Source organism: Halichoerus grypus, chromosome 2, assembly GCF_964656455.1.
Source record: "Halichoerus grypus chromosome 2, mHalGry1.hap1.1, whole genome shotgun sequence".
Taxonomy (NCBI): Eukaryota; Metazoa; Chordata; class Mammalia; order Carnivora; family Phocidae; genus Halichoerus; species Halichoerus grypus.
In genome coordinates, this window is record NC_135713.1 from 71,972,024 (window position 1) to 71,998,281 (window position 26,258).

Genomic DNA, 26,258 nt, shown 5'->3' on the forward strand with positions numbered 1-26,258 from the left:
ACAATGATTTCCTCCTGAGCATGGAACTATATATGGCAGGTACTTTGGGGTACATATGGGAAATAGTTAAGAATTCAATTTGGACTACATAGAAAATAATGAATAAAGGTAGAAAAGCAGCTCATAGTCTTATTTAGCTAAATACTGGCAGTATCATCAAAACAAAACAAGTTTTAATGGAAAAATATAGAGGGATTTTCCTAATTTCTTTTTGTAGGTTTTGTTGTTATTTTCTTGCCTTCTTGAATGATCCTATAAACTATTATCTCAAATCCTTGGAAACACAAGATTATTACAGAGGCTAAATAGGGCATTGTTTCCTTAATGAGAAGAGAAACATAAAAATAAAGTGTTTGATGGCAAAAATGGTTTTATAACTGCATATATACTTCCTGTGAGTCTATAATTATTTAAAAATTTAAAAAATTAAATCCCATAGATAAATACACTTAAGTACTAGGGTCTTAGCCTACATATTTCTAAATAAGAGATCTATGGATTCTAATGCTCCATCATTGTTAAATGGCTGTAGAGAACATTATGCCATTTGGGGGAATCATTAGAATCCTCTGTAGTTTGTCTCCTGGCCATGCTGCTTTCATGTATTTATTTATTCATTCATTTGTTTCTGTAGAGAAGGTGTTTACAGGTAGTAATCTGGATGGGAAAGTAGGCTACCGAACTCCCCCTGAGGATGTATTTTCAAAGCAACCTTGGATTTTATGTCTTCAGTATGTTTATTTTGGGTAGTGGAAGTAGCTGATGGAGTTCATTACGGAATTAAAGCCCACTCAAATTACTACTTGAGGCCACCATTGTTCATTCATTCAATAAATATGTCCTTAACGCTAACTGGGACCAGGGACTAAGATAGTCCTGACAATAGAGTAACAAAAGAGAAAGAGAAAGGCTATGACTTCAAGGAGACTTGGAATATGTGGGGAAGAGAGAAAATTCAACAAGAAATTGCACTTTTCAATGAAAACAGATGGTACAGTATGATGGAATGAAAAATACAACATTGGTATGTAGATATAGAAATATTTTACATGTGCCATACCCTAGAGAATTGTGTACTACTGCATAATACTATCATGTCTTTTTCCAACTAAATCAAAATTATGAATCTCTAGAGTTGCGAGGTTGCTTGAAGTCCAGAAGAATTACTGGGTAGTGTGCAAGAGAGAATTTTATATCATCTTAACATTTAATAATCTGTGAACACTCAGCTAGAAATTGCTTATAGTTCCAGAGTACATACCAACGACTGGCAATCATAACCGGATCCAGGAAAACACTTCATTATCTTAACTATATACAGAAAAATATGCTGCAGTGGTTGCCAATATAAATGACGATAATAAAGTGTATCAAATTGTAAAATAATCTTATCATGAGAGTTAATTAGGTCATATCAATACATCTGTGTATAAAGAGTAATGACAATATAGCTGTACCTTTGTATGGCATTGTAATATGTATAGTTTTTTTACACATATAATTGCATAATTAATTTTCATAAAGTTTTATGACATAAGCAAGACAGGAAAGATAAAGAGTAGTTTGCGTGGTAAATTAGATGGCTTTTCTTTTTTCTTTTTTTCATCTTTCTATTTTTTTGTCCAAGTTTCTTATGGCTACTGAGCAGCCATCATAGTCCTTGAATCCCTGCCCCACATAGTGTGTCCACTGACCTAAATGGATAACATTATTTATTGGTTAAATTGGTATAATGAAATTATAGACTTAAAACTAAGGGTGACATTGAATCAGAATATTCATTGTAGGAGTTGGCTGAGGGGGCTGCTGTTACATATTTGGTGTTTTAATAGGACAGTAAGTTGTACTGGATACAGATGAAGAAGAGGCAGAACCAGGGATCAATTGCTTCATTAAAGTTCTTGTACTAAAGCACAGGCATACACCTGTTTTCAGATTTGAAGAGAAGGAATCCTCACTGGAAAAAGTAGCAGCTATTTCAAGAGGCTAGAGAACCCAGGCTCTAAGAAGCAGGAGGTGGGTGTTGTAATTCAAATTACATGCTAATTTTCATTGATCAGCCTATTTAAATGGTAATGAGGCATAGATAGTGCTTCTGGCCCAAGTGCTTGAAACTCCGTGCAGAGGGTATCTGTCAGCAAGAAAAAAAATACTGCTGCTTGCAAGAAAAGCTGTGGTTGCTTCAGGGCCATGTGATTGTAAAAGGGAATTACCTTCCAGTCCTCTGACCTGTGGGGAAGGAGATCCTATCAAGAATTTTCAGGACCGCAGGTACACCCAACTGCTACCATTCTTCTCCTGTCACCTTTAGCTTTCTGGGGCTCTATTCTCCTGTAATGAGAAAGAAGAACAGATATAGCTATCATTGCCACTTGTGTGATGAAGATGGATGACCAACATCACACATCATCCTTAGCTGAGCACAGAGGAAGTCTGATTGCATTTCATTTCCTGCAAAATCTTAATTATACCATGTGGATATAAAGTATTGATTCAAGCAACAGAGCAAAATTAAAATGCAATTGTTTAGAGAATGAAATGCTGTTGAATAAAGGTTATGGTTCAATAGGGAAGGAAAGATATAAATACACTTAATAAATGGTAGCAAGTGATGCTTACCTTACACAAATATACAAAGTGCCTAGGTACATCAGAGGAGGGAGTAATGCTTTAGGCTGGAGGACCAGGGAGCACTTAACTGAAGCAGCATTTAAAATAGGTGTCAAAAATTGCATAGAGGGGCGGCTGGGTGGCTCACAGTCAGTTAAGTGTCTGCCTTTGGCTCAGGTCCTGATCCCAGGACCCTGGGATTGAGCCCCGCATCTGGCTCCCTGCTCTGCGGGGAGCCTGCTTCTCCCTCTCCCTCTACCTGCTACTCCTCCTGCTTGTGCTCTCTCTCTCCATCAAATAAATAAAAATTTTTTAAAAATTGCATAGAATTTGGGAGTTGAGAAACAGTGAAGTGAAGAGGAGTGGCAGGCACTTCATGTACAACATGGTCAGAATCAGTTGAGGAAAGAATCTCAGAAACTATTGCTTCAAGGAATAAATACTGCCAACTACCCAGCGTGCCTCCGAAATGCTTGGGGGAGAAATTTAAAAAATTATTTCTCATCCAATAGCTGTTCATTTAACGTTAGAGTTAATGATGAATGCAAAGATTGCAAAATACATATGTCTATGTGTGTGTGCATGCATGTGCAAATTTTTAAATAAATTTTGCTTATAATTTCAGAATTTTGTTGTTGTTTGTATTCATTTCATGTCATTCCTTAGTATTCATGTTTGTTTCTTAGGGAAGAACTAAGTTTTTGGGTTTTTTTTCTTTTTTACTTTCTTTAATGTTCACTATCAGGAAGTAGTAAGCATTTTACCTACATTTAACACATGTAAAGCCCAGCAAGTAATCATATTAAACAATTTTTTTCCAAACCTGAGAAAACGCCAATTATCATCTTATCAATCACCTTTGAAAAAAATATATGTATCTGAGTGATTTTCTGGAAGATAATTTGGGGCCAACTTTATTGTTACATGTGATAGAGAGAAACTTCTGAAAGGATAGATTATAACCCGGACAGCTATCACACTTGTACCCAGCCTATAACCTCAAACTAGTTAAGGCAGCCAGATACTTTAGCCAGTCTAATTACTACCCTAATAATCGTTAACAAGGTCTTCCTTTCCTGTACCTATGCTAACAATTTAGTTACTTTTCCCCCCTATAAAATGCTCTATCAAATGTAAATATTTGAAATGGTATTCTCAGAAGTACATTTCCCTTCGAAATTTATACAACTTTGGACACATGCTCACACATATTCTGCCTAAGAAGTTGCTTTAACCCATTCAAAGAAACAATAGAAAGCAAAACCCACATATGTCTTTATTGTGGCTAGTTTTTCACAAAGATTTAAAAAAAAAGATATTTTCACTAAGCACAATGCAATCCCCTAGTAGTCTTTTGGCTATTAATGTCAATCTTTATAATTTCTGCTTCATCATAACTACTCTAAAGTCTCCTCAATTCAAACAAACAAAGAAATACCCTCTCCCTGGAACATAGCTGATGAGGCTCTCTATTATCTCACCTGACAGCTATCTGGCTCAGCAATTTTTTTTTTTTTTTTTTTAATGTGCATCCATTTAGCCCCTCTTGCTTCTTCCCATTTTCCTGTTTGACGATAACCTGGAGTCTTCACAATAATGGAGCGCCCAGGAACTGATTAACAAATAGGAACTCTTTCTCCTTGAATACTCATGTGATCAATAGTGTTAGTTCTCTAACATTTGTCTGCTTAGATCTTTTTGGTCCTTTGCCAAGAGGTACATAGTTAAAGTATAATTTTCTAAAGAGTAATATTGCAATTGTCATGTGAATATAAAATGAACAGGTGTCTAAGGTTTTATTAAACTCATTAATAAGAAAACAGGTAAGCAATTAAAAGAATTCAAAGAACATTTGAGAAACTGGGTATTTATGGGCAATTTAATAAAGGGATGCTAACATATAATTGTTGGGTTATATAAAAAACCGCTTAATATCCTACGTTTGGGGTTGTCTCTTCTACCAAAAGAAATTATTTGTATCTCTTTCAGACAAAAATCTACATGTTAAACTCTACTCCTACACAGTTGAAAAATAGCCCAGTCGATATAAAATAAAAGTTTAAGCTCAGGACCACACTGAATGAACACCCAGTAATATCTTTTGCCTATTTCCAAGTTTCAGACAATATTTCTAACATAGTTCTTCCTATTCACAGACACGCTCTATTCTTCTCATCCTTCTACTGAGTTAGGTGTTTCCTTTCTGCACCATGGAGTTGCTATGATGGTTAGCTTAGCTTTTTTAATCAGTTTCTCCTAGGAAACCAGAGTTGTGGGAATAGAGAATTGCCAAGATGATGAGTATGTCAGCATTATTTTAATCTCTTCCAATCCCAGGTTCTCTGCCTGTCGGGATTCAGGAAAAATAATGCACTCCTCAGCTTATTTCAGACTGACACTTAATATTTTGGTTTATATAAACTGACATTATTATAGGACCACCTTTCCCCCCCCCTTGATGTGAGAAACATAGGTACTGTGTATCTGATTAATTATAACAATCTCATTTGTAAGAAATTCTATGTAATAAGAGCAAATTTTGGGTTAAAACTCCAACCTGAGAAGTTAGTTATATTAAATTTATTGTATTTTGGAGGACGAGAGAGGGGAGATGATGGAGGAGAGCAAATCTATGACTGGGGGAGGGAAACCAGCTAATCCTCTCTCACTAGGACCTTGCTCATTGTGATCCTATTTTGAGAGGTTTAAGAATACCTGTTCCACTTTTTTACCCCATCTCTGCTGACTGAATTATTTATTGTCACTTCCTGAGTGCAGTCATGAAGCTCCATTTTTTCCCCTAATTTTGATTAGCTACAAAAAAGAATTAGAATTCAAGGGCACTCAGGGTTCCTGATAGATTATAATAATGTTAGCTAAGTTGTTGCAATAGATCTCTCCAGAGACATGGTCCAGCCATTTCTGACTCTCAGAGCTGAGTTATTTGACTTCCTATTAAATGACATAAGTGTATTTTCATTAGCAATCATACGCACTCACTGAATCCTTATAAGAACTTTTTAAAGTGTTTCCTATTATTATCTACTTTCTAAAGAGATAGAAACTGAAGGTCAAGGAAGTTAAGTAGATTGTCCAATATCACTATCTATGGTAGAATTAGATTCAAATTTGTGTTTGTCTGCAAAGGATGGATAGAAAAGAAATTTTGTGTTCTGTTAATATTCCATTGCCTTATATCTTAAATGGTTTTAAATATTTTAAATAGTATATAAAATGGATTATAAAGCAAGGTAATAATTCCTGCTTAACAAAGATGAGATCTATAAAAGGGACAAAATCATAGCTACAACTTTTATTTCCTAAGCTACTAAATATGATGATAATATATCTGCCAATTTTAAAACTATAGAAAAACAAAATGCATATAATAAATGTATAAATACTCAAGATGACCTGATCTTATTTTTTGGCCTGAAAGGTAACTTCCAATTTTAATTTTTCATATCTATCAGTAATTTGGCAACATTTTGTACCATAGTGCATATGTCTTTCATTAAAAATTATACCTGAATTATACACAAGATAAGATCAGTTTAGTAAATTTAAAAGGATAAATGCTTTATCCTTTTTCCTTTCAAGGAACAAATCTTTGAGTTTATTCGATATTTATTTGATAACTTGTTAACTATTTCTTTTTTTTTTTTTTAAAGATTTTATTTATTTATTTGAGAGAGAGAGAGAATGAGAGACAGAGAGCATGAGAAGGAGGAGGGTCAGAGGGAGAAGCAGACTCCCTGCCAAGCAGGGAGCCCGATGCGGGACTCGATCCCGGGACTCCAGGATCATGACCTGAGCCGAAGGCAGTCGCTTAACCAACTGAGCCACCCAGGCGCCCAAGTTAACTATTTCTTGATATCAATGATATTTTGTTCTTGTTGATACAACGGGTTTGGTTTTTACTTACCTTTTCCAATTCTGAAAACTGCTTTAAAATTTATGATAAATATTAGTGATACGATATTCATGTAAACACCATTACATACAGGCAAGAATACAGGCCTACGGGGTCCAGGTACTTTCCAGTTATAGAATAGTGAGATATCCTTAGCCCATATCGTCTCTGAAGAAAATAAGGTACTGGATTAGATGATCTTGCAACTTTCCTCTAGTTCTAAAATATAATGCTAACCATTTATAACTAATTCACATATTGGGTATAATCCACAGGAAGTGACATTTAACATTTTTGGCCCATAGTACATGGTTGCCAGTATTTGAGTAACCTATGATAAAAAGAATAGTTTTATTCTTATTCTTTTATTCTTAACCTCAGCTCTACACGCATTATACTACATTATTATTATTATTATTTTATAACATTATTATATGAAAAAATTTTTGTTGCTTATGTAAATAGACATTCAACTGAATATATAATATATTAAAAGCTATCAACAGTTTATGTTACTGTCACAGAAAAAATAGGGAGATTAAAAGAACGCACAAGAGAGTATTCTCAGTCTAAACCTTGGAGGTAGAGAAAATTTTGTGTGTGCAGATATGCATGCCAATATGTATGCGTGCTACCTCTTTCTTATACGTGCCACTAATATTGTACTTATTTTTTATGGTGTGAAACAAGAAAAAAATTCCTACCTCAGAAAAATTCCAGAGAACAAAAATTTAAGCCATTTGGATATTTTACCAGAATTTTTCTTGACCGTATTTAAAAATGTGGACCTGAAATTATTCAATGTTAGTTCATTTTACAACTACAGAGATTAATACCCTATTGTGTGTGTGTGTGTGTGTCTATGTTTGTGTGTATGTGTATGTTTTTTAGTTGTTTTCTGCTGTGTTTCAGAATGGAGTTAACCAGGAATAGTTTTGTAGTAATAAAGGACCATATTTTTGTGGATTGTTAATTCCTTGCCTCTTTTTCTCATTGCCACCCAACACAGTTTATTTTCTGTTGACAAGCTTAGGATACTCTCTGAGGAAAAGAATCTGAATAATCCAAAGCAGAGGGCAATTTCACTTCAAAGTGTTCAGAAAATGATAGAATGTGAGATCCCAATCGGAACTTCTGCATATACAATGTGTAAAATGGCTGCTTTGGGAATCACTGGTGATATTCACTCTACTTTTTTGGAATTTTATGTTGTAATATTTTCAAACTTACTTTTCAGCAAAAAGCTGAAGAGCATTACTTATGTGGGATCCAATCATGTGCCATGTACATTAATTCTAACCATTCCTCTTAAGATGAAGATCGAATAAATTTACAGTGTCATAGAAAAACTTTATTTTCACCTATAATATTAGTTATTGGTTCATATAATATAAAGTGACTCTCAAAACAGATTGTAAAAACCATTATCTAAATGGCAAAATGGTACTTATATTTTAATAGTTTATTTTGAAAGAAATTTCTAATATAAAAAGTTATGACATACGAATACATGATGTGTAATTCAAATATGCCTTTAGACAGATCCCCCTTAAACATATGAAATGGTTGAAGAAAGTTCCACTTTATTTTTATTTTTCACTACATAACACAGACATTATACAGTTTCTGGTTTAACTGAAATACTGTTTTTATTAGGAATGGATAATTTGCCAGATACAAGAGTGTCCCCCCAAATGTAATTATGTGAGTTTTAAACCATGGTTACAAAGTCTTTGATGCTCTTCCTATAGATTATTCCCTCACTTTGAATCTGGGTGAGCTAGTGACTCTAACAACCAATAGATTACAATGAAAGAATGCCATGAGAATTTCAATATCACACTTCAAAAGGCCATGCAATTTCTCATTTGTTTGCTAAAATACTTGCCCTTGGTACCTAGAGTCACCATCTAAGAAGTCCGACTTTTTAAGACAACTGTGCTGTAGAAGTCTACCACAGGCACTCAAGTCAATAGCACCAGCTGAGACAAGCCTTCCAGCCAAATCCCTGCAACATACCAGACATGTGAGTGAGGCCACCTTCTACCCTCGGGACTAGACTATCTGCCAGCTGAATACCACCAAGTGACTTCTGTTGACACCACATAGAATAGAAAACTCACTCATCGAAGTCCAGCCAGAATTCGTGTCCCATAAATAAGGGAGCTATATTAGGAAGATCATTGTTTTAAATCATTATCTTTGGAAGTAATTTGTTATATAGGAATAAATAATTGGGACACATGTCAAACATGGTTTCAGATGATTTCATATTCTGTCTCCTCAGTCAAATATCAAGAATGCACATTCTCTATAAAAGGATCAATGAAAATCCAAAAATATTAATAATTAATCAATTAACAATAAGCTATAAAAACTACGACACTATTTGCTACTATTTATTGTGGGTTTTTGCCAAGCATGGGGCTATACATTATACATGAATAACTGACATGGGAGTCAAAATATCTAGGCTATATGTATCACACACATTAACAAAATCCAGGTATCATATCAAATAGAGAAAGTCAAGGGCTAGCTGATACAAAATACGGTATTTGCAAGAGTACTCAAAGTGCAAGATAGAAGTCCTGATTTGTCTGGGGATTTCAGCAATGATTAATGAAGACATGCAGTTTATGTAATACAATCATGTTATCAACTATGAAGGCCCATTGTGAAATATTCTTTAAGATTAAATAACCACAGAACTGATATTGTTGAAAGCTGTGTTTGAATATAAAATATTATTACTCTATAGAAAAATGTTTTTTCACCATTACAAGGAGAAATATAGAAGCATAAAAACCTTTTAGGAATCAGTATGTAAAGCATTTTTTTCCAAGAAATATGTAAATAGGTTCCTACAAAAGGTTTTCTGTGCACTTTGGAGTTTATATGGGAAAACCAATATCATTTGGATTAAAAATATTTCACTAACTCACTTAAAGCTAAGGCAGAACATTTTGTGATAAGTAAATAAAGGAAATTACTTAAGCTTCGATCACTTATGTTGTGTTTAAACTTCTTATACATGGGTGAAATATACCACCTGTACTGGTACTAAATATTGTGGTTTTTTTTTTACTTTTTTATTGTTATGTTAATCACCATACATTACATCATTAGTTTTTGATGTAGTGCTCCATGATTCATTGTTTGTGCATAACACCCAGTGCTCCATACAGAACGTGCCCTCCTCAATACCCATCACCAGGCTAACCCATCCTCCCACCCCCCTGCCCTCTAGAACCCTCAGTTTGTTTTTCAGAGTCCATCGTCTTTCATGGTTCGTCTCCCCCTCCGATTTCCCCCCCTTCATTCTTCCCCTCCTACTATCTTCTTTTATTTTTTTTTTCCTTAACATATATTGCATTATTTGTTTCAGAGGTACAGGTCTGTGATTCAACAGTCTTGCACAATTCACAGCGCTCACCATAGCACATACCCTCCCCAATGTCTATCACCCAGCCACCCCATCCCTCCCACCCCACCCCCCACTCCAGCAACCCTCAGTTTGTTTCCTGAGATTAAGATGTATTCTTTCTTTATTTCAAAAGTTCAACTACTGTACTAGGCACCAGAAATTTAAAGATAAATGCAACCTTCAAGGATCTTATAGACTGGTTAGAAAGATGGGAATTTTAAAACAAGTTATAAAGTCTAATAAAATAATAAGTGCATTAAAGCAATACACAGGTTGCACAGGGTAGCAGATGATTAAATTTGCCTGGGGTGGGCAAAAAAGGTGATTATGGATAATACACTTATTAGTTTTCTATTGCTGCTGTAACAAATTATCACAAACTTAGTGATTTAAAATAATACAAAGTTATAGGTCAAAAGTCTGGTTGGCCTGGCTGGTTTCACTGCTCCTGGTTTAATAAGGCTGAAATCAAGGTGACAAATGACTGGGCTCTCATCAGGAGTCTCTTGGAAGAACTCGCTTTTGTGCTTGTTTCAGAATGTTAGCAGAATCCAGTTCTCTGAAGTTGTACAACTGAAGCCCCTGCTTCTTCTCATAGAGGCCTCTCTCTGGTTCTTGCACAGAACATTGTCTGCTCATGTGATTAGATTGGTTCCACCCAGATAATCTAGGACCATCTCTTTATTTTAAAGTTCATAACCTTAATTACATCTGAAAATTCCTTTGCCATGTAACACAACATGGTCACTAGATTCAGAGATTAAAGTATGAACATCTTTGAGAGTCCATTCTGCTTTGCACAGTTCATAAACTTATTTATTTATTTAGAATGAAAGATCAGATTAGATCTAGAAGCAGAAAATCAGGGTATCTACTTTGAGAGTGAACTATGTAAACAAATATAAAGACCTAAAAAAATAATCCATGATAATAATAAAACTAATCTGGAAAAAAGCTGTGTTCAGGCAGGCAGAGAAATGTGATACACTTTATTATGTGAAAAGAAATGAGAGTATCACTAATACACATTGATCATGTTAGCTTGAGCCTAACATAGCTTCAGCTCGGTGGAGTGGTCTCATATACATGTTCCTTTCATAACCTGCTAATGAAAAGAAACAAACAATAACAAAGACAAACCAATGCCAACAAAAAGTATTCTGCCTAATTCTCCAATTATTCCCCAATGCTTGCACTATGCAGAAAATAGCACAGATCTGTAATGCAGGAAGAACAGCAACTCCTGGGAGGAAAGACTTTGAAGTCAGTAACTCATTGAGATTTGAGATGTTAACGTTAAAGTGGCAATTATTCATAAAAGTTGGTGGGTCCTAGGGAATTCTGGTGAAATATGCATGCTCAGATTTCTGTTCTCAACTCACTCCTTCCTCCCTACCTGGGAATATTAAGGGATATGTAAGCTTATACAAAAGTACAGATTGTATATGTGTATGCATACAGTGAGATGGGAGGGATAGATAGTCACAATCATGGTTATGGGTGTAGGTGCAGAAAAAGACTGGTTTGTCATCAGAGAGGAACTTTGAAACTGCCTACTCAGGAAATAGTATCTATCAAGTCTTACCAAGTGAATGCCTAAAGAAAAAGGTACAGGCTTCCACTTATGAAATGAGTACGTCCTGGGAATAAAAGGTATCGCACAGGAAATATAGTCAATGGTATTGTAATAGCGTTACATGGTGACAGATGGTGGTTACACTTGTGATGAGCATACATACAGAGAGGTTGAACCAGTATTTTGAATACCTGAAACTAATGTAACACTGTGTGTCAACTATACTTAAATTTAAAAAAATAAAGAAAATGCTAAAAAAATTTACTTGATATATTTAAAAGTGTACTTATTAAAGCACTAGTCCAGGAAGACTATGACTCTCTAGAGGGTAAATTTTGGATAACATCTCAGTTTCATGCCTATTGGAAGAAATATTAGTTCAGGTTTGGCAGATGCCAAAACAAATACAGAAGTATAAGAGATTTACTGGAAGAAATGCCTATGAGAGGAAAGAAGGAGGAAGCTGGAGGAGGCAGGAAGACCTGTCAGAACATGACAAACATATGACCACTGTGATAAAGGAAAGAAAGAGTTTAGGAAGGAAGGATCTCAGACTGTAGCATGACTTTAAGAAAGTTTTGGCCAGGTTGATGGGGAGTCTTTGAGCCAACATCACCTGTCAGGGGAGCCCTGAATTTTGCAGAAGTTGGTCTTCCTTAGTAGAGTCCAGTATTCAGTCGTTGGCTGGGAGCAACCAGTAAAAAGTATGGCCTCAGCATGAATGTGGGATGATGGATTCAGAATCCCAGACCTTTAGCTGTTCCTCACTTATGTTCACCATAGCAGGTATCTTAATAGAATATTTTTATGTCTGCCAAAGTCCACCACTTGTACTACAGTTTTCTACTTGTGAATTCAGATTGAGGGAGCACATCTTCCTTGGTTTCCATGGGCTCACTTATTGAGAGGGAAATAGGGAAGGTTAGTGGAGTGTTCTATAGCCCCTTGTCAAGGTGACACCTAATGGTGAAAATTGTGGTCTCGAGACCAACTGCAGCAATAGGCTCTTTCCTCCTATGAGCCTTCTTAAAAGCTGGAAGCTGTCCATATCATCTCATATATGGTCCAGGGCAGCATTCCAAGGTATGGAATGCATTGCCCCAGATCCCAACGAGGCCTGCCAGATACTGTGCTTCCTTCTTTATGGTAAAGGATGCTAGATGCATCAATCTTCCCTTTACTTTGGGGTGGTTCCTGACATACTCCTGAATACTGGGCTCTGGAAAATTCACCGAGTACCTTACTCCTAAATCTTTGTAGAGTTTACTTCCCATCATATGTATCACATGTATCTTACCAAGGCTGCCAGTGAACTATTCTCCTCTTGCTCATGCTGTACAATCAGCATGATGTCACTGATACGATGAATCAGAGTCATCCCATGGGATTCCCAAGCAGTTCAGTTCAGACTATATTACAAGAGAGGTTATAACAGAGGAGAGAGAGCATTCAAATATTCCTGAAGCAAAACCTTAAATGAATACTCTTTACTTTCATACAGTATGAACATGAACTGTTTATTACCCTTTTTTATTATCAGGATGGAAGTGTACCCGTTCTCCAAATCGATGCACCTGAGACCTTATTAATCTATCCTAGCAATGAAGCTTCATCCAGCAAGGCAGCCATAACTAGAGCTGTTACTTGGTTAAGTCTGTAGTAGTCTACAGTCATTCTCCAAATCTATCTGGGTTTCTATAGGGGCAGACTAGTGAATTAAATAGAGACAAAATAAGGACCACTTCTACAATCGTTAGATTTTTAATGGCAGTAATAATCTTTAACACACCTCTGAGAAAGTGATGTTGTTTATTGTTTACTATCTTACCTGGCAGGATGATGGCATCTTAAGAAGTTGCAACTTGGCTCTAGCTCTTGACCCACAATCTAAGAACCCAATGCGGTATTACTTGAACTGCCAAGTAAAGTCTAATTTTACATTCAGGGACTGAGGAAACAACCATTGGGTAGATCCATGGACAGAATGGTCCCATCATGAGTTAGACTTTAACCATGACATTTAATCATCCCTCCCATTATTTCCTGCCATGCCTAAGCTTCCACTCTCACAGAGGCACAATGGTAATGCTTTGGGTCCTCAGTTATTAATATCAGCTCATACCTAGACTCTGTGCCCAATTGTCTTCAAATGTATGGGCATTCCCCTCTCTTCAGTGTACAGTGATATGATGGGGAATCACCACAGCCTATAATGTTCTGTCATGCTACATGCAGGGAACTGATCACCTTATTAGTTAGCATCTTCCAAACCTAAAAACTGGCACAGGTCTGGACACTGAGCTTTTTATTCAGGTGACCTCTCCTAACCCCTGTGTCCCCATTCTTATTTTTTGGGGAAAAGGGTTATAGATGTCAACCAGCACATTTGTTATCTACTCATCTGTTTTGTACTAGGGGCTCACTGCTCTTTTAATCATCTCCACAACTCCCTGTGGGTGAAGCTTCTTTGGTTGCTGATTTGACCTTGACAGTCATTATAGTATTAATTTCCCCTATCTTCTGGTTTTCAAGCACTGACACCTAGCTTCTATTATTTGGGTGTAGCATCATCCCATATGTATTATAAAGCACAGCTCTGAGACAACTTTTCCTATACCATCAGCCCTTGTCTATAGATGAGAGCCACCACCAAAGTTCTTAGTGGTCTTGTACTCCTCTCATCAACACATACTTATGGCTTTGATGAATAGTGTGATCTCTGGGTCTTCCTACAAAACATAACCATATAATACATCTTCCTACCTCACATAACATATCCATTCCAACATGCCCATGGCCTCAGCCTCTTTATTCCCTTCTCTACTTACTTCTAAGGAAACTCAGGCATTCCATTTTACTTAATATTTTAGCCATCACGTTTCTGGGTTTCTAAAAGCAACCCTAGCATTTGGCCATTGCCTAGGGTCCTTACCAAGGTGTTAAAAACTCAAGTTTGGTTCAGGCTCCCCTATCAATGAATTCTTGCTTTTCTGGTCTTGCATTCTAACCTTCTGATTAAGTACTCTCAAAATCCAAGCACAGTGGTACATCCTAGCTCTTATATATACATCCTCCTAATTTTTACATTTCCTTAGTGTATTATACCTTTCTTTCCTTAGTAGGCTCAGTATGTCCTTACCTAGATTATGGTAGGATCTAACTCTAGTTATCAGCCTAGTAGCCTGGAGAAGTGGGGGTGCCTCCCACTTGTTGCCCCGTGGGAAAGAAGACTGTGCAGTATCTTAGAACAGAGTGGAAGAGCTAGATCTTACTGGGCAAGGATGGGTTCTGCCAATTCAGGGGCATTTGTAGAGTGATCATCTATATGGACATCCTTCCAGATATCCCCAACCCATGTTTCTGGGCCCCAGAAAAAGTCTTTGATCTTAGGACAATAGATTGACCTAGAAGGAATTTTAAGATGTCTTGGGAGTTTTGCAACTATAATTATCAAATCTTCAATTTGCTGCTATCTGTTCTTCTACTCTAGGAGATAAGGGTCTCCTTTTAAGTTACCAAAGATACCCTCTGAAGCTCATATTTAGCCACTAATTGCTCGTTTACATCCCTCAGTTTCTCATTATCCCTCTGCAGGGCATCAATATAATGTAGAAGCCTATTGCCTTTTCATCATTGATGCTTCCCCTTATCCTCCTATTTTTTTAAATGCCTGAATCATTGCACTTAAAAAGGCACTTCCTTCCACAGGGACATAGTTCCAGTGGTGAAATCATTAGCAATTATCCTACTCTCTTGTAACAGAGATTCTCCATATCTCACCTACCACTTAGGATGCATTTTTTTCACTTGTGAGGCAGTGATTGATCCTGTCTCCAATACCTATCTTGCATGTGTGTTTTTTTTCCCCCCTTTGGACCACTCAGTAAAATTTATGTTCGTTCAGATCCTCAGAGAAAAAATGCTAAGATGGAATTATTTGTGCAAGACATTTATCAGGGAAACACATGTAAGGGAAAAAGGGAAGGAGTCAGAGAAGTCATGATGAAGGTCTGACTCCTGGGAGGGAGAGTAGGAGAGAAGTAGCACTGGGTAGGAACAGTCTCAGATTGCAGCATACCTCTTAGGAAGATCTGGTCACACCAACAGAAAGTCCATGAACCAGGTTCATAGAAATCCCAGATTTTGCAGGAATAAATCAACCTTCATACCCATGCCAAGAGCATCCCATGAGAAGCATGGCCTTATAATAAGCATTGTAGTAAAAACAGCAGAGCCGCTCGTCAGTGCTTCCTGTGGCAGGAGATCTCTGTGGTGTATTATCACAGCTGCCATAGAAAGTATGAAAATTTATGCTGTGTTTTCAGAAGCTGTATTAGATGAAATGTAGGATGGGAAACTGTTAAAGAGAAAGGCCAATATTTGCAATGCATGGACGTGTGAAACTGGGTATTGACTTAGAAAGTATAAGTACAGCAAGTATTATTGGAAATTACTTTCAGTGGGGGTGCAAAGTAGAGGAGAATAAGCCAGAGGCTTAGCTAGAGGCCAAACCATCACAGAGAATGGGAATACAATATGAAATAAGCTCTTGAGCAAAACCTGTACCCAAAACTTGCTTCTGGAGCAAAATCTTTGTGCAAGTTGTCTTGTCACATTCATCAAAAAATTATCTTTAACTAAACTGTCATAGGTGCTTAAATCATCAGGCTTCCAACATTTGTATACCTTTTAAACTGAGCAGACTTATCTAGCTGAGATAGTTGGAAAAACTGAAATTTAGTCCACACCCTGCTGTCCATGGCACTGGGTTATATTAATCTGGAAGGAGGGGTGCACAAAAGTACCATCCATTTACCAAAGCACTATGCTTGCTCAGAGAGTGATGTTTTTTCCTCACTGGAAGCAAAACATTAGGCTAATTATGGATTACTGTATCATTTACTAAAGTTATTTCCATAGAAAATTAACATGTTTAGAATTCTTTATTTCTTATTTTTTATCTTTTTTTTTTAAGATTTTATTTATTTATTTGACAGAGAGAGACACAGCGAGAGAGGGAACACAAGCAGGGGGAATGAGAGAAGGAGAAGCAGGCTTCCCGCCGAGCAGGGAGCCTGATGCGGGGCTCGATCCCTGGACCCTGAGATCATGACCTGAGCTGAAGGCAGACGCTTAATGACTGAGCCACCCAGGCGCCCCTATTTTTTATCTTAATTCTGAGACTTTCAAGTATTTAAATTTGAGTCATGTTCATGTAATATATAGATGATTGACCATCAGAATGACTTCAGATAGATTCCCATAGGATATAAGAGTTTTTGAGTAAAAAAAAAATAATGGGGGGGAGTATATCATCTAGTACTACCAGTTTAGCTGTCAAATCAATGCTCCTGGGATTTGGCTCACTGAAGATAAGTCACAGTGATGTATAATTTAGTTTTTTCAATGTCAAAATAAGATTTTCAAGACTTCCTGATGCTAATACATTTATACAGAGTACTTTTTTCCACCTTTACAAAGATAACTGTTACTACAGTATTTCTCAATATACTTTTTTAGCAATATTCAGTGGATTTGCTAAGATGGCACATGGTACTAATTACAAAGTCAAGCAATTTTTTTGTCTTCTATACTAGCATCATCACTTTAAAATAAATGCAAACTTCTCTTTTCACCACTGATACTTGCTCAGGACTGTTAGAAAAAGATTGATTATAAAATGTCACATGTGACACGGGCATGATAATTTTTAATTTCTAACAGTTTACCCACCAAGCTACATATAAATATTATGCATCAAATAGTCTAGTTTCCTTTTCCCTGGTTCTCTTCTCTGTGGGAAGGTTATATATCCCCACCCTGCTGAAGTCAATCTTGGCTATCAGGCTTCTTGTGTGCCGGTTCCAAGCAGAATATTTTTAAATGCCAGATTTTGGTTTGAAATATCTCTGTCCTGTGAAACATTGATTGGCAATATTCCAGGTGTAAACTGCTTCATTAGACTGAGTCCCAGAGTACAAATGTTGTGAAACAGGTTCTCAATTAGCATATGGCATGAGGAAAAAATATGTAGAAAGAGGATTTATCTCACACTCAAATTCAAGTACCTTTTTAAAAATTACCTATTTTCAGCACGGGTATAATCACCAAACAAAATGTCCTAATTTTTTTTGTGAAAAATGACCAAAAAGTGATGGTTAAGATTCCATTTTGATGGAACTGGACCAAACCAATGAAAGTATATCTTGACTATAATGGATTTTACCTCAACATAACAGGAAGTGCTTCTAAATCCAATTCACACTTCAGACTCTAAAATAATAGTTCTGTTGCAGTTATTTGCAACACATGGGTAGCTGACAAGTATTGGTTTTGACAAAGGATTTACATTTACTCCAGCAGCATTTAAAGAATTTGAGAGCACAAAACCTATCAGAACTGTCACAGTTACACTTTATCACCTTCCAGCAAAATGCTAGTCCAAAAAGATGGTGCTGACCACTAAGGATACCCTGAAGATGATGGTTGGAGAAGACTGCTAACAAGGTTCCTTGTTGCTGAACATGTTCTCTCATATTCAAAAGCATGAGTGGATTATACTGACTAATTAATGTGTTGATGTCTCAAAAAGTGTCAGAATGGCCTTCACCAGACTTAAGGGAAAAAGAGTGTTTATTTGTATATTGATTTTTCTCTATCAACATTGTTGGTTCGTATTTCTTTGGTCTTGAGAAGAAATCCTAGAGTGAAAGCAAGGAGGTTCAGAAACACTAAATTAATAATCAGGGTCCAGAGTGTTAATAGGCTGGAGTTGCCTTGCCATGTTGCTTACCCCAACAGTTCTAGGCATAGAAATAAAAATACTCATATATAGAGTAGAAGGTAAACTGCATAAGCAACATTTCCCCATAGGGAAAGGAATTTGTAAAATCATTCTCATTGTGAGAGCCTAGAATATTTGTTGGCAAAGTAAATGTTTAACAAGTGGTTTCAAATAAGGAAAATGAATTAATATTTTGGAGGAATAATTTTACTTCTTTCTTGAGATGGACATCATTTTCCACTGCATGCAGGCTATTAAGTAATGAGAAAGACACTCCTTCAAGCAAGAAAGGCCTACAGACCAAACTGGCAATCACTGGAAGTACTGTTATGAAAATAGATTGCTTCTGGTTAAGATGAATTATAAGTCTGAGAGCTCTACACTATGGAGTCTGGCTAGAAGTCAACTGCAAGTTTGAGGTAAAGATGGTATATTAGGGCACAAGCTAAGTTGCTGTATAAAAGGACACCTAAATAGAATGGCCTAAATAAAATAGAAGTTTATTTCCCTCTCAAAACAAGAAAAAATAAAGAAAATAGAAACCTTTGCATTTCAATCAGAAAGATATTTTAGCCCTGTTTAATTTTTCCTTCAACAGAAAGTCCATTAGCAGTTTCTTCTTTAATACCATCCATCTTCTGATTATTCATATTACCTTCTGCATACTCTTCAGTACCAGAAATTGAAGAGGGCAGTAACATTTCCCAGGCCACTGTAATTGTCAAAGTATAATCAGCTGTATTTTCTCACCTAAATATTTGAAACAGAGAGGAAGTCACCCAAGTGAATTCATCTATTAACTAAAATATTCCTGAAAGTGTATTTGTGTGATCCTTTCTGAGAGTCACTATGGTTCCTTATCGGTGATTTGGATCTCTCAGTTTCCTTTAATTGTATGTGATATTTTAATAAAAAGAAACTAGCTTAGTATTGAAAGCAAAATGTTACCTTTCATTAGATCCTTGCTTTTCCTTGTATGTGTTTTTAAAAATTCATTTATATATTCATTTTTCTTCTATCACTACTTAAAATATGGACTGTACTCACCCTTACTATATGGAAGGGGGAGAGCTTAGAATTAGTGGCCTTTGGATGCATTTTTAAATGACCTCTGTCTTTTCTAATACTTAACTCTCACATGAGATCTTTCTATAAATGAATGACAAGTTAAGTTTACCAATTTACTCGTAAATTCAGACAAAGTAATTCTTCCATAAATTTCATTATGCTGTGGCACCAAACCAATAAATACAGCCCATATAAGACGTTTTAAGTCACTTTCTAAAAACTAGACTTTTCAACTCTATGGCTTTAAAATTGATGGCCTCAATTCTCCACTTGCCTTGTAACCCTGATGGAGCTGATACAAGCATGATGCTCCTTGAAAGTAGAAGTGCTATGCTTAAATTAAGCCCCGTGATGGTGCAGAACAAGTCATATATTTAGGTGAAACTGTTTCTCGGGTGAATAAGATATCTTGACATGTCAATGGAATATAAAACTCAATTTCACAAGATTTTTCTAGTGCCAAAAGAGATTTAAGTAGAGCTATTATTTTTAGTCTTAACAGAAAGGATAAGTCTTCCTCTATAGACCTCTACATTCCTTGCCTCTAAAATTTAATTTTATCAATTCCTTATAAAGGCTATCATTCTTTAAGCCTTCATGAAACCAAAATTACATTTCATCGTTGGTCCATTTTCTGTTTTCACTTTTAGAAACTTCCTCTCATTTCCAATTATTCCATTGTTCTTCCCTCCACCCCACTTAAGAATCTCTGTACGAACCAGACAGTTTTCACAGAGCTGTTTCATTAGAATAGGGGCTTAAAACTTTCTTTAAACTCTAAACTATAAAATCAAATAGGGAAAAATATGGGCTTAAAACTTCCTTTAAACTATATTAAGAGAGATAATAAATAATTATACAATCAGTGAAATATATAAGAGCACACCCAGATGAGTTAAAATTTAAGACAATTTTCCCCCAAAGCAGCATCAAAATCCAAAAGGGTTCTAAAAGCCGAGAGAGAGAGAGAGAGAGAGAGAGAGGAAAAAAAAAAAGCAACCAAAAAGCAGCTAAAAATAGTACTAAGTTGGAAAGCTAAGAGTTATTCAGAAATAAGAATTTAAAATGAATTATTTTTATTGTAATTATTATGGAATCATTGTTTTATTTTAGAATCATTATTTATTTCCTAAATGTGTTTTCACAAGGTATCAGATGGTATTTCAAATTTTTTTAAATTTTATTATGTTATGTTAGTCACCATACAATACACCATTGGTTTTTGATGTGGTGATCCACGATCCATTGTTTTCATATAATACCCAGTGCTCCATGCAGTACATGCCCTCCTTAATACCCATCACCGAGCTAACCAATCCCTCCTCCCCCCTCCCCTCTAAAACCCTGTTTGTTTCTCAGAGTCCATAGTCTCTCATGGTTCCTCTCCCCCTCCGATTTCCCCCCCTTCATTTTTCCCTTCCTTCTCCTAATGTCCTCCATGCTATTCCTTATGTTCCACAAATAAGTGAAACCATACGATAATTGACTTTCTCTGCTTGACTTATTTCACTTAGCATGATCTCCTCCAGTCCCATCCATGTTGATGTAAAAGTTGGTTATTTATCCTTCCTGATGGCTGAGTAATATTTCATTGTATATATGGACCACATCTTCTTTATCCATTCACCTGTTGAAGGGCATCTCGGCTCTTTCCACAGTTTGGCTATTGTGGACATTGCTGCTATGAACATTGGAGTGCATATGGCCCTTCTTTTCACTACATCTGTGTCTTTGGAGTAAATACCCAGGAGTGCCAATTGCTGGATCACAGGGTAGCTCTATTTTTAAATTTTTGAGGCACCTCCACACTGTTTTCCAAAGTGGCTGTACCAACTTGCATTCCCACCAAAAGTGTAAGAGGGTTCCCCTTTCTCCACAACCTCTCCAACATTTGTTGTTTCTCTCCCTGTCCATTTTTGCCATTATAACTGGTGTAAGGTGGTATCTCAACGTGGTTTTGATTTGGATTTCCTTGATGGCTAATGATGATGAACATTTTTTCATGTGTCTGTTAGCCATTTGTATGTCTTCTTCAGAGAAATGTCTTTTCATATATTCTGCCCACTTTTTGACTTGATTATTTGTTTTTTGGGTGTTGAGTTTGAGAAGTTCTTATAGATCTTGGATACCAGCCCTTTATCTGTAGTGTCATTTGCAAATATCTTCTCCCATTCTGTGGGTTGCCTCTTTGTTTTGTTGACTGTTGCCTTTGCTGTGCAGAAGCTTTTTATCTTGACGAAGTCCCAAAAGTTCATTTTTGCTTTTGTTTCACTAGCTTTTGGAGATGTGTCTTGAAAGAAGTTGCTGTGGGCGATGTCAAAGAGGTTAGTGCCTATGTTCTCCTCTAGGATTTTGATGGATTCCTGTCTCACATTGAAGTCTTTCATCCACTTTGAGTTTATCTTTGTGTATGGTGTTAGAGAATGGTCGAGTTTCATTCTTCTGCATGTGGCTGTCCAATTTTCCCAGCACCATTTATTGAAGAGACTGTCTTTTTTCCATTGCATGTTTTTTCCTGCTTTGTCAAAGATTATTTGACCATAGAGTTGAGGGTCCATACCTGGGTTCTCTATTCTGTTCCATTGGTCTATCTGTCTGTTTTTGTGCCAGTACCATGCTGTCTTGGTGATCACAACTTTGTAATATAGCTTGAAATCGGGCAACGTGATACCCCCAGCTTTGTTTTTCTTTCTCAACATTTCCTTGGCGATTCGGGGTCTTTTCTGATCCCATACAAATTTTAGGATTGTTTGTTCCAGCACTTTGAAAAATGTCATTGGAATTTTGATCAGGATGGCATTGAAGGTATAGATTGCTCTGGGTAGCATAGACATTTTAACAATGTTTATTCTTCCGATCCATGAGCATGGAATATTTTTCCATCTTTTTGTGTCTTCTTCAATTTCTTTCATGAGTGTTTTGTAGTTCCTAGAGTATAGATCCTTTACCTCTTTGGTTAGGTTTATTCCGAGGTATCTTATGGTTTTTGGTGCTATTGTAAATGGAATCGTTTCTCTAATTTCTCTTTCTACAGTTGCGTTGTTATTGTATAAGAAAGCAACTGATTTCTGTGCATTGATTTTGTATCCTGCCACATTACTGAATTGCTGTATGAGTTCTAGTAATTTGGGGGTGGAGTCTTTTGGGTTTTCCACATAAAGTATCATGTCGTCTGCGAAAAGAGAGAGTTTGACTTCTTCTTTGCCAATTTGAATACCTTTTATTTCTTTTTGTTGTCTGATTGCTGTTGCTAGGACTTCTAGTACTATGTTGAACAATAGTGGTGAGAGTGGGCATCCTTGACATGTTCCTGATCTTAAGGGAAAGGCTCTCAGCTTTTCCCCATTGAGGATGATATTCGCTGTGGGTTTTTCATAGATGGATTTTATGAACTTGAGGAATGTTCCCTCTATCCCTATACTCTGAAGAGTTTTAATCAGGAAAGGATGTTGTATTTTGTCAAATGCTTTTTCTGCATCAATTGAGAGGACCATATGGTTCTTCTCCCTCCTCTTATTAATGTGTTCTATCACGTTGATTGATTTGCGAATGTTGAACCACCCTTGCATCCTGGGGATAAATCCCACTTGGTCATGGTGGATGATCCTTTTAATGTATTGTTGGATCCTATTAGCTAGGATTTTGTTGAGGATTTTGGAATCCATATTCAATAGGGATATCGGTCTGAAATTCTCCTTTTTGATGGGGTCTTTGCCTGGTTTGGGGATTAAGGTAATGCTGGCCTCATAGAATGAGTTTGGAAGTTTTCCTTCTGTTTCTATTTTTTGAAACAGCTTCAGTAGAATAGGTATTATTTCTTCTTTGAATGTTTGGTAGAATTCCCCAGGGAATCCATCAGGCCCTGGACTCTTGTTTTTTGGGAGGTTTTTGATCACTGCTTCAATCTCGTTACTGGTTATTGGCCTATTCATGTTGTCAATTTCTTCCTGTTTCAGTCTTGGCAGCTTATAGGTTTCCAGGAAGGCCTTCATTTCATCCAGATTGCTCAGTTTATTGGCATATAGTTGTTGATAATTATTTCTAATAATTGTTTCTATTTCCTTGGTGTTAGTCGTGATCTCTCCCCTTTCATTCATAATTTTATTAATTTGGGTTCTTTCTCTTTTCTTTTGGATAAGACTGGCCAGTGGCTTATCGATCTTATTAATTCTTTCAAAGAACCAACTTCTAGTTTTGTTGATCTGATCTACTGTGTTTCTGGTTTCTAATTCATTGATTTCTGCTCTAATTTTAATTATTTCTCTTCTAATGCGTGGCTTAGGCATCGTTTGTTGCTTTTTCTCTAGTTTTTTAAGGTGTAGAGTTAATTGGTGAATTCGGGATTTTTCTATTTTTTTGAGTGAGGCTTGGATGGCTATGTATTTCCCCCTTAGGACTGCCTTTGCAGTATCCCATAGGTTTTGGACCAATGTGTTTTTGTTCTCATTGATTTCCATGAATTGTTTAAGTTCTTCTTTGATTTCCTGGTTGACCCAAACATTCTTGAGCAGAGTGGTCTTTAGCTTCCAAGTGTTTGAATTTCTGCCAATTTTTTTTTTTGTGAATGAGTTCCAGTTTTAGAGCATCGTGGTCTGAGAATATGCAGGGAATAATCTCAGTCTTTTGGTATCGGTTGAGACCTGATTTGTGACCCAGTATGTGGTCTATTCTGGAGAAAGTTCCATGAGCACTCGAGAAGAATGAATATTCTGTTGTTTTAGGGTGCAATGTTCTGTAAATATCTATGAGGTCCATCTGGTCCAATGTATCATTCAAAGCTCTTGTTTCCTTGTTGATTTTCTGCTTAGATGATCTGTCCATTGCTGAGAGTGGAGTATTGAGGTCTCCTACAATTAATGTATTGTTATCAATGTGACTCTTTATTTTGGTTAACAGTTGGCTTATGTAGATGGCTGCTCCCATGTTGGGGGCATAGATATTTACAATTGTTAGATCTTCTTGTTGGATAGACCCTTTAAGAATGATACAGTGTCCTTCTGTGTCTCTTATTACAGACTTTAAAATCTAATTTTTCTGATATAAGAATTGCTACCCCAGCTTTCTTTTGAGGTCCGTTGGCATGGAAGATGGATCTCCATCCCTTCACTTTCAGTCTGGATGTATCTTTAGATTCAAAATGAGTCTCTTGTAGACAGCATATGGATGGTCCTGTCTTTTTATCCAATCTGCAACCCTGTGCCGTTTTATGGGAGCGTTTAGGCCATTCACGTTGGAGTGATTATTGAAAGATATGAATTAATTGTCATCATTTTGCCTGTGAAGATGTTGTTTTTATAGATTGTCCCTGTAAATTTCTGTTGTAGATCACTCTTGGGGTCTTTCTCCTTTTATAGAACCCCCCTTAATATTTCTTGCAGGGCCGGCTTAGTGGTCACATATTCTTTCAGTTTCTGCCGGTCGTGGAAGCTCTGCATCTCTCCATCCATTCTAAATGAAAGCCTTGCCGGATAAAGTATCCTTGGCTGCATGTTCTTCTCATTTAGTACCCTGAATATGTCTTGCCAGGCCTTTCTGGCTTGCCAGGTCTCTGTGGATAGGTCTGACGTTATTCTGATGTTCCCCCCTCTGTACGTAAGGCATCTCTTTGCCCTAACTGCCCTTAAGATGGTTTCCTTGGTTCTAAGATTTGCAAGTTTTACTATTACATGCCGGGGTGTTCGCCTGTTTTCCTTGATCTTAGGAGGGGTCCTCTCTGCCTCTAGGGCTCGAATGTTTGTTTCATTCCCCAGATTAGGGAAGTTCTCAGCTACGATTTGCTCAAATACATCTTCTAGTCCTCTCTCTCTCTCCACTCCCTCCAGGATTCCAATTATTCTGACATTGGAACGCTTCATGGTGTCACTTATTTCTCTGATTCTATTTTCATGGATTCTGAGTTGTTCTTCCCTGGCCTCCTCTTTTCCCTTTTTATCTATTATATTATCTTCCAGGTCACTTATTCGCTCTTCTGCCTCAGTTACCCTAGCTGTTAGATTATCTAGATTGGATTGGATCTCATTGATAGCATTTTTAAGTTCTGCCAATTCACCTTTTATTTCTGCCCTTAGAGACTCTATGTTGCCATTACTTGATTTCTCCATTTTAGCCATTGTCTTCACAATTGCTAGCCTGAATTCCATCTCCGACATCTTGGTTATATCTGCATCCATTTGTAAATCTGCAGCATATGTCATAATCTCTGAGTCTTTTCTATTTTGGGGGCTCCTCCTCCTAGTCATTCTGTTGATGGGTGTTTGAGGGAATGTATAGAGTCCAAATTATTGACCGGAACCCAAGCAAGATGCACCTGTTTTCTTGGGACCTTAGGGTTGCTGGCCTCTTGTTTCCCCAACCTGTCTTCTGCGGGAGGGGCCTGCCGCACTGTTACTCAGGCAACCCTGTTTGGGCGGAGTTCCCTGCGCCCCTGTGGCGGGGGATGGGCTCAGCGGGAATCAGTCTTTGGGGCTTTTGTTCTCTGGCGCCTTTCCCTGGCGGCTTTCCGCGTCTCTTCCGCGAGTCAGAGCAGAAGAGAACGTTTCCAACCCTCTGCCTCAGAGCAGAGAGACCACAGTGTGTTCTTCAGTGAGCTCTCCAGGCCACACCGTCTCCGTTTCTGTCCGTGCTGCTATAAACTGCAGTGTCCTGGGTTGTGCGCCCCTCCGCAGCACCCACAGTCCTGCCTCCAGGTCGGGGCACGTCTCTGCCCTTTGTGCTTCTAAAACCACCAGCTGCTCCCAGTTCACGCGCGCGCGACCCCGCCGCTCCGGGTTTCCGTCCCGGGGGCTGCAGTTCGCAGGGGCTACCCCGCCGCTCTGGGTTTCTGCCCCGGGGGCTGCCCTAAAGTCCTTTCCCTGCCACTACTGGTCTGCAAGTCTGTGCC

At 37.3% G+C, this 26,258-nt stretch overlaps 1 long non-coding RNA gene across 1 annotated transcript in view; it reads right to left on the reverse strand.

The window, feature by feature from the left end:
* LOC118540106 (uncharacterized) overlaps positions 1-26,258 on the reverse strand; it is a 1,202,880-nt gene that overhangs the window by 165,390 nt on the left and 1,011,232 nt on the right. Inside the window, exon 10 of the long non-coding RNA XR_013445322.1 lies at positions 2,230-2,331. This is a non-coding gene — a long non-coding RNA (uncharacterized LOC118540106). The remainder of the gene's footprint in view (positions 1-2,229; positions 2,332-26,258) is intronic.